Here is a 9,902-nt window from a genome sequence, read left to right as displayed (position 1 = left end):
AGATTCTTCGATATTTGTATCAAAATTATAATATATGGTTTGTTTCCAGGATTTCATGAGACTTCTTATCATCATACATTGCACTTTAGATGTAGGCGCATACAACGTATTGGTACCTTTACCATAACTCCACATTTTTGCAACCCTGCATTCATCAAATGAAATTATACATACCCGCTCACTTTCCGTCATTGCCTCAGATTTGTGTCTTAGCAAGTTAATCACGGAGTCCAAAATACCAGGTTCTACGGAAAGTTTCCTCGCCCAGCGAAATAAATAAGGTGGTTAAAGAAGGAAGGGGATATTTCCACTGCGCCTCCCTTAAAAACGTATAAGCTTTTGGGCTTAAACTTCTTAAAGTTAGTGCTTTACTGATCTCTTCGTCTTTCCAGTGACGAATGCTGCTTCCATAAATAACACTTGCAACTTGATTAGAGGAGAAAATTTTTTAAAAACTGTTTTTAATAGCAGCAGTTGCAGATGTATACGTGTCATGAAACTTTAGGTACATTGCTGTCTTTTCTTTTGTCCAACTCGTCTTTTCTTTCTCCCACTTGACTTTATCATCCAGCCATTGGGCTCTTTCATTTTCCCATTCAGCTCTCTCATTTCCCCATCCCCTTTCTTTACTCTCCCACAGCTCTTTTTCTAGTTTCCACTTTACCTTATTTTCTTCCCATAGATGTTCAATATCATCCTTCTCCTTCTTCAGCTGCTCAATGTCCCGTTGCAAATCTTCTGCTGTTGGTACCGATTCCACATTCTGTACAAAAATCTTCTTTGTAATTTTGTATTCTTGTCCTAGGATTTCATCCACAAGTTGTTTCTGGCCTCTCTTTCCGCCCTCATCATTCTCGATACATCTGTTGAAACAATAATAGCACTTTTAACATTACTGAACAATGGTTTTTATAAAAGAAATGTTGTTCATAAAATCTAAAGATATCGTGTGTTTCCTTTGTTTCCAGACTACTCAGTCCTCCTCTAATATAGAAAACATTATCTAATTCTTATCACTACAGAATGAAGTGTATGCATGCCTGAATGTCTCACGTTTTACTAAACAGTCAAAGCTTGTCATTTCTTACTTGCAATGCAAAACAATCTTCGGTTGCAGGCAACTGGAGTGTTGGAACTGATCCAGTCTTCATTCTTCTTTGACTTCGAGGCACTGGTTTGCCTATTAATTCGTACATCAGATTTCTTTCATATGCACCTGCCTCAAAATATAGACTACATATCTGTGCTGTTTCAGCATTAATAGGATCTTTTCGTTTGCAAAGGTGGATCCACATTTTTTTCGTGTCGTCATCCTTTGGGAATCTATGGAAAACAAGCTCCTTGTTTTGTCTTCTATTAGAAAAACATCCAAACAATGCGCAATTACTCGGCATCTTGTAAAATGTAGAGCCGATATTATAAAAAATGTAATCTGTAACTTGCAGAAGTATGCTTGAACTGAACTATAAGTTTGTTTGTAAACAACTGCCGGGCCAGGTCCGGGTGTTCCCTCGTGGTCAAGGACCTTCCTCGTGGTAGCCTCAGGCAAGGTCTATAGATTAAAGAGGTCTTCTCAGGCCACCGTAGTGCGCAGGTAGCGGATGGTGGGAGTTGTGGTGGGTCAGGAGCGGTGACGTCACTCGGACCATGCCGTGCCTGAGAGTAAGCTGTGGGAACTTCCATAAGAAAATAAAGGAACTATTCTTTCTGCTTTGTTTTTCATCTTTTTAGAGATTTATATTTTATTCCTTTAGGGAAAATAAAGTAAGATAACAAATACATAACTTTATTACATTAAAACAACCAAACATATATTTGATGATGTAAATAACTGAAATTTGTTGAGCATTAGACAGTTTAAATTTACAAAATAAATAATGATATATACAAAGTATATATATAATATATGTTCTATATCACGTTGCGAGTTTTTGCATTTAATTTTGCGCTTTCTTGATGAACTAATACTCCTGTTCAAAAACACGAATTCTAAAGAATATTCGACATCTAACAAAAAATTTAATAACTTCGATTGGTAATGTGATGTTATTGCTTTTAAAACACTCGCTAATTAAATCAGTCAGTTTATCTGGCGCCTTTTGCAAGTTTTAAATATTTTCCCTGTGATAACAGAGAAATATTTTTCCATTGTTTTTAAATGCACCAAAAATTCCTCCTCGCTTGGTTGCAACAGCGTTCCATCTCTTAGAACTTAAATGCAAATTTTCCATCTCCTTCGTCGCTGCACTTCAAAGGAATTCATATTCAGAAACTTACGAGCTATATAACCACCAATATTAAGCCTCCATCTTCCATCGCATTTCCTAAAACTTCTTTTTCAATTTCCAATTCTACATTGTCATCATTTTGCAAATCATTACCAAATTCCACTGGCAAACAAAAACGACATAGCGGCAGGCTTAGCTCTTTTGGATAGAAGTTTCTTCATCTACATAGGATGTGCTTTGTTCAACAGGAAAGCTGGAAAATGAGGTTGATGTCATCATATCACTGAGCAACTTAACAAAATTGCAGTTTGATCTAACAGTTTGCTCTCTTTGCCTAGAATGTGGGCTCTGATTCGGTGCTTAAATGACAGAAGGGCATGTTGATGACATGAACCCATCTGCCTTATGCAGCCAAAAAAGTGTTCAAGACCATCTTGATTTAGCCTGTAAGTCAGAATATCCCACAGATGTTTGAAATATATCTTTGACCATTCTCAGCAGCTTCATTAATGAATTGCATGATTAGATTAAGCCTTTTTGGAAAATTAACGCCTATTGCTTTTCATCACTTTCATTTCTTTAGACACCCGAATCACATCATGCAACGTTTTATTTTGTATGTCCAGATTCATCCCATAGAATTTCTTGATGGTTTTCCTATCACTGAGGCACTCGAGAAGGGATTAAATAAATCGAACCAGGTATCTACAAGGCAAATAAAGTCTGACTTGGTTTCCCAGTCGCTTATCTTCAAATCAAACCTTTGTTACCAAGTACTGAAGACATTTATATGTTGTTTCGGACAGTAATTGCACCGCTAGTTTAACATTCATGTGTTGCAGCCATTACATTGATGTGCTTTTTCAGAAGAACATTTGCTCCGTAGAGTCACTTTTGCTTTTCATAATTAACTCCTAACTGAACCACAATGAGCAAACCTATCTCCAAACAATACAAATCCGTTGATCAAAAAATTATTCCTATGAGTTTATTGAAATGGTGCATCGAAACACATGGACTTTCTCTGTTATCATCTACTAGGTTAACAAATGTGTTATCTATATCAATGCCTAAGGAATTTCCATAAACTAACATTTGTTGTTCCTCCACTAACCATGGCTACTACAGAAACCCGGCTTTCTCAACCTGAATAATCAATTTAAAGGAGATCTTTTTCATGTTAGTGTCAATTATAATAAATAATTTGTTTCCAGGAAACCATAAGTCCTCTGATCGCCATGTACTTTGGTATGTTTGGTGGAAATGGTCAGAGGCCGACCTATAGGTCCGGCCTATAAATCCATTCAATAAGTGTACCTGCGAAGAACGGTCATATTTTGGGTCAGGGTTGAAAGACCCTCTTTAATCTATAGACCTTGGCCTCACAACGTTGTTTCGACGTCACGCTCTCGACCTGCGCTCCAAAAGGGCTTATTTTGGATCTCCGCCCTAAGACCTTCTCCTCTCTAGAACAAAATAGACCTTGCCTGGGTTATATACCAAAACTCTCTCTCTCTCTCTCTCTCTCTCTCTCTCTCTCTCTCTCTCTCTCTCTCTCTCTAATTATCCATAATGACAACATTTCCGATTTCGATCATGAGCAGTAAGCCCTACCCTGGAGGCAATATATTAACAAAGAATATGATACAATAGTTCATAAAAAAACAACTGCCTATCCACCCAATAGTAATATGTATATATACTATATATATATATATAAATATATATATAAATTTAAATATATTGATTTATATATATATATATATATATATATATATATATATATATATATATGAATAAATATAATTATGTGCCTTTACTGTAATATGACAGTCTAATGCTATGATTAAAGGCCCAAAAACACTCTTTGATTTTCCTGCAACCATATATTTCACTGCTTTCTTCTGTGCCCCTGTTCACTGGTAAAATATGGACAGATGAAATGATACAGGATTTATATAAAAAGCATATGTAGTGTGGCCAGTCTCCGATGGTGACAAGCAGTGACGTTTCCCAAGGAGGGAGAATGGAAACAATTCCCTATTGGTTTTTGGCCTCATTAACTCCTGTTTTGCGATTTGTCTGGTGGTCGTGTTTCCTGGAGCACCTGTTTGAGAAGAGGTTTAAGAGGATTAGCCATCGATTTCAGAGAAAATTTTTCCAATGTGACTCATAAAAAGTTCATATTGTTGGTTTGATTGATGACAGCAGATTCAGCATCCTTCCTTTCCCTAAAGGCCAGAATAAATTAACACCAAGACATCTGTGATTATCCTAAAACCTTTGTGACCTGCCACGTCACTTAAACTCAAGCAGGGATTGGTATGATACCAGATAGCTTTACCTGAAGTTGTGCTATCACGGACGATGAAAACAGTGAGTCCCACTTGATAATTTGTTTGCTACAAATTAAAAAGACTGATTAGAGAAGAGCGAAATGAGAAAGAGAGGCCTTCCCAATACTGAGCTGAATCTTCTAACCATCCCCTCAGAGAGAGAACAGAGAATTTTAAATCTTGGAGTTTCATTCAGAATTTAAAAACAGAAGGTCATAGAGCAATTTAATTTTCCTAGTTGTGCTTTGAAATGATTTTTGCAAAAAACAATTATAAAGATAGACTGTCTCAAAGGTGTTTTATGTGGTAAATGTCTTGGTGTGCAAAATAACAACAAGAAATTCGGTCCCTTGGTGGGTTGATTCCAAAATGCAATAGTTAGTTTAAGGAAAAGGGGGATATCATCATGGTGGAATCTGACAAACAGTGAAAATAGTTCTGTAGCAGACAAGGAGTCAGGTCCAGTAAAGTTCAGAAACTTCGTAAACGATTAAGACCTTTGACAAATTAGTGGAAGATCAACAACAAATATTGCTGACAATTTAACAAAATCAGTCAGAACCATAGAGGCAATAAAAGACATAGAATTACTATATACATTTGGGGACGAATCAACCCCTCTCTCGGTATTTTTACGGCCTGAAAACCGGTAAAGATGGGATTCGTTACGCCCCATAATATCTAGGGCTCTTTCATGTACAAATTATCAAAATGGCTTACTTGTTATCACCCTTAGAACCTTCTCATCCTATGTCAAACATGCAGAAGATTTCATACAAAAATTTTATAGTTTAAACATCCCCTCAAACAACATCAAACTGCTCAGCCTAGACGTTGAGTCATTATTTATTAAAGTCCTGATTGCCGACGTGTTGTTTTTCTTAGAGAGGAAGTTGACAACCATAAAGACCATTTTCCTCTTGGCATAGATAAAACTTTAAAACTTATCAACCTCTGTGTAACTAACAACGTGTTTTCTTTCAATGGTAATTTTTACAAACAAAAATTTGGTTGTAGCATGGGAAGTCCCCTATCACCCCTTCTTTTAAACTTGAACATGGAATATTTCAAACAGAACTTTTGTCGTCTATCAAACTTGTTAATATGATCTGGCTTTAGATACGTAGATGATATCTTTACTTTCTGGGACAATAGCTGTTAGGACTTTAATGAATTTTTAATAGGCTAAATTACTTGTTCCGACCATAAAATTTAAAAACAGAATGGGAAAAGGACGGAAAACTGCTGTTCCTAGATGTACTGATCATAAGAAAACAGAACAGGTATGCATTTACAGTATATAGAAAACCCACCTTCGCTGTCTCCTACATTTCATTTCTTAAGCTACCACGACGTCTCCGTAAAATCATGGTAGGGTGCAACTTATTCCTCAGAGGACTTAGGATATGTTCAAATGAGTACCTGGATAAAGAATTTAACACGATCCGCCAACACCAACGCAACTGCTCTATCCACCACACATTATCGAGAGGGCTATTAATAAAGCGAATAAAATATACTATAGAGGTCCCACTCACAACAGACAAATAGATTTCAACAACAAAATAAAGCTTCCGTACGATGAAAACATCCAAAAGGCCACCGAGCAACTCAGTTCTAATAATCCTTTCATTTTCCATTATCCCAAATCCATCGGGAGTTCGCTCGTTAACGTATACTTAAATAACAAAAGGAAGAAGCCGAGTTAAAGATACCGTGTAGTAAATTGTCAGGACATCTATGTAGGCGAGACAGGTAGATCGCTCTCGCAAAGAATAACAGAGCACAAAAGATCAGTACGTTACGCTGGAGAGTTCGGGAATTTTCCTACATATCAGAAATACAGGGCATGTCATTAACTGGAGTGGGGAGTTGGTTTTCAAGAGTAGCTGTCCGTACAAAAGAAAGGATGCTGGAATCTGCTATCATCAATCAAACCAAACAATATGAACCTGTCAGGAGGACATTGGAAATCGGACGCCATTGACACCTTAATCCTCAAAACCCTCCTGAAGAAGATGACCCAAGAAACGCGACCGCCAGATCCATCGCCAAACGGGAGCTAATGAGGCCAAAAACCACTAGGGAATTTGGTCATTCTCCTCCTTCTTAAGAAACGCCACCTCATAACATCGGAGGCCCAAGGCCACACCTTCATGTTTTTGTATATATACTATTGTAACTTTCACCTGTCCATATTCTACTAGTGAACAGGGGCACAGAAACAAGTGCCCAAATATATGGTTTCAATGTTTAAATAGTGTTTTATGGGCCTTTACAGGGTGTTTCTGAAATTAGAGCCCCCTCTACTACAGCATAAACTAAAAATTGATATGGACAAAAACAAAAGTAATTCAGAACAGGTATTTATTTAAGTTTCTCTGAGTATTTAATATTTTGTGTGGCCTCCATCTGCCTGTACCACAGCCTGCATTCTTGAGGGGTATGATTTCAGCAAATCGCAAAAAGCTGAGACTCAAACTCCATTTCCCTGAGCACTTTGGTCACCTCTCTTCGCAGGTCGTCGAGGCTTGGTATACCATCATAGTTCACTGTGCATGCTTCAACACGATCCTTTAAGATACTACCAATGTTTTCACACACATTAAGGTCAGGGAGCTACCTGAAATTCACTTGACGAGAAGAAATCGATACCACTGTTTCGAAGCAGCTCCTGTGTCTGAAGAGCCTTGAAACATGGTGCCTTATCATGCAAAAATGTGACTTCTTCAACAGATAACACATTTTCAGGATCTTTGAGGAAAGGAAATACTCCACCAGTAAGCACAGTTTCTCTGAAGTATTTGCCATTCCATGACTGTCCTTTTTCTTTGATGATCCACATTAACTGTTTGGCTGTGAAACAGAAAAAATTCCCAAACATTCAGGAAATTTCACAACTTGGCAATAGCGCACGTCATTGCTGATATCATCCAACTTTGCAGCCCAAATGATGTCATTTTTTATGATTTGGCTTCCTGACTGTGTAAATGAAGAATTCATCTGATGCAGCAACATGGAGAAAGTCAGCTTCATCCCAATCTTTAAGAAATGAACCACAAAACCATGCACGGTCTTCTCTCTGTTGCTGAGTGATGTTGGGCTTGCTGATAACATGAAATGGCTTGATACCAGATTTTTTCAACTCACGATATACAGCACTATAACTTCTCTTCTTTCCCCTTTTTGTTTCTAGTTCAAGCGCCAATTTATGTAAAGACTTTCTTGGTCTACCCACTGCCTCAGCTATGATGTCTTTTGACTCCTGAGAAAGGACTTCAGGCCTTCCAAGATTCTCACTCTTTTCGTGATGACAGTCATATGGATTTTTGTTCCAGTTTCTTTTAACAAAGGATTCATCTCTTTTAATGTATTTAGCTATCCAGGAACGTGAAATGAAGGATGCGCCAGCATCCCTGGCCTCTGAAAGGTTATAGCCCGGATTCGGTCAATCCATCTGATTTCTCCGAGTCGTTAGCCATGGCTGTATCTAACTCCATCACTCAGTCTGAAAATACAAGAAATGTAAAATGAAAAATAGCTTAATAGAAACTTAAAATAATGTACTTGGAGATAGGCTATAGCAGAAAAATTCATAACTTTCCATTTGTTCTGTGGAGGGGGCCTCTATATATATATATATATATATATATATATATATGTATATATATATGTATATGTATATATGTATATATATATATATATATATATATATATATATATATATATATATATATATATATATATATATGTATATATATGTATATAAGTGTGTAAAAAATAAATATATGTATATATATATATATATACATAATATATATATATATATATATATATATATATATATATATATATATATATATATATATATATACATATATATATTACTAAAGGGACTCTTGTATCTAAACTGATGGTATCTAACGGAGCATTTATTCAAAAAAGTTACAAACTTTCTTGGAAAAACAGTCCACATTATCAAGCATCCATACAGTGACCAGACGCGTAGTCTAGCTGTATTTATATATCTGTGGTGCTGGGTACTTTTAATTCTATAATTGCCTGGCTCCTCCTGTTTGACCCCCACCCTCCGTGGACCTTGGTCTTCTCTGATCCCTCCTCTCCCAAGTGTCCTTTCCTGTGTTCTTCTTGCTTTTTTCTCTGCTCTTGCTACTGTGGAGTGTATGATTTTTCTAGATATGCTTGTCTTCAAATGTTTCTGGTGTTCCCGCCACCGTGTTGTTGGCGCATGTTATGAAGGCGTTCTCACAACCAGTCTGGCCATGTTTTGTTGGTGTTCCTGCACAGAAAACTCATGTTTTCCCAGCCTATTTTGTGATCGTTTTCCCAACAGTGTTTGGCAACCGCCGACGTCTGAATATAATGCCTTATGTTCTGCAGGTGTTGTTTGCTTCATTTCACATGATTTGCCAGTTTCGCCATAGTAATCATCTTCACAGGCTAGACACGCCGCCAAAATCCCATTCAGATTTATAACCCCTCCTTTAAATCTCTATCCCCTAATCTCTTCCTCTCACTGACTTTGTTTCTAAATTATTTTATTCCTGATGGTGGTTTTGTATCTGCCATCAATTTGAAATTATTTAGCTTCTGTTGATGGGTGTAATAGAGTTGTTGTCCGACTGTACTCTTTTCTTCTCTACCAAATGTTCCTTTTCTATCCTTCCTCTCCCAAAATAGTTTTTCCTGGCCTTGATATGCCCACTCCTGTTCAATACTTAGGGTATCCTAATCTCCTAAACTCTCCTCAGGCAATCCAGCCTTGGTCTAAAAAAATTGGACTGCAACCTATAAAACCCAATGGCCAACCCTGTCATCACTCCTTTTTTATTTCTTTCCTATGACTGAGAACCTTTATGTATGTATGAACTGGTGTGTGTCTTCTTCCTATATATCTGAATTTTAAATTTTCCTTCCTCTTGGACTAGAACATCCAAGAAAGGAATTTCTCCCTCCTTCTCCCTCTCTCTATTGAATTTGATGTGTTCATTTAGTTTATTTATGTTTCAGGAACTTGTGTAGATCTTCCTTTCTCCTTGTAAATAATCAAGATGTCATCCACGTATCTTACCCATTTTACGATATTTAAGTTCCCTTTTTTACTTTGCCAACCTCTTCCGTTTCCAAACCACCCATAAAGATATTAGCTAGAATTGCAAAGACTGAACCCATGGCTACGCCATTTTTGTATATAATGGTTTTCGCCCCACTTGAAAACATCAACGCTGAGGGCCGCTGTTAGTGTGCTTATTAAAACGTCACATCTAGGTCGCATGTATAACCCCTTCCTCCATATTCTTTATTACTTCCATCAACG

Source organism: Macrobrachium rosenbergii, chromosome 2 (genome assembly GCF_040412425.1).
Source record: "Macrobrachium rosenbergii isolate ZJJX-2024 chromosome 2, ASM4041242v1, whole genome shotgun sequence".
In the NCBI taxonomy this organism is placed as follows: Eukaryota; Metazoa; Arthropoda; class Malacostraca; order Decapoda; family Palaemonidae; genus Macrobrachium; species Macrobrachium rosenbergii.
Note: the sequence above shows the minus strand (reverse complement) of the source record.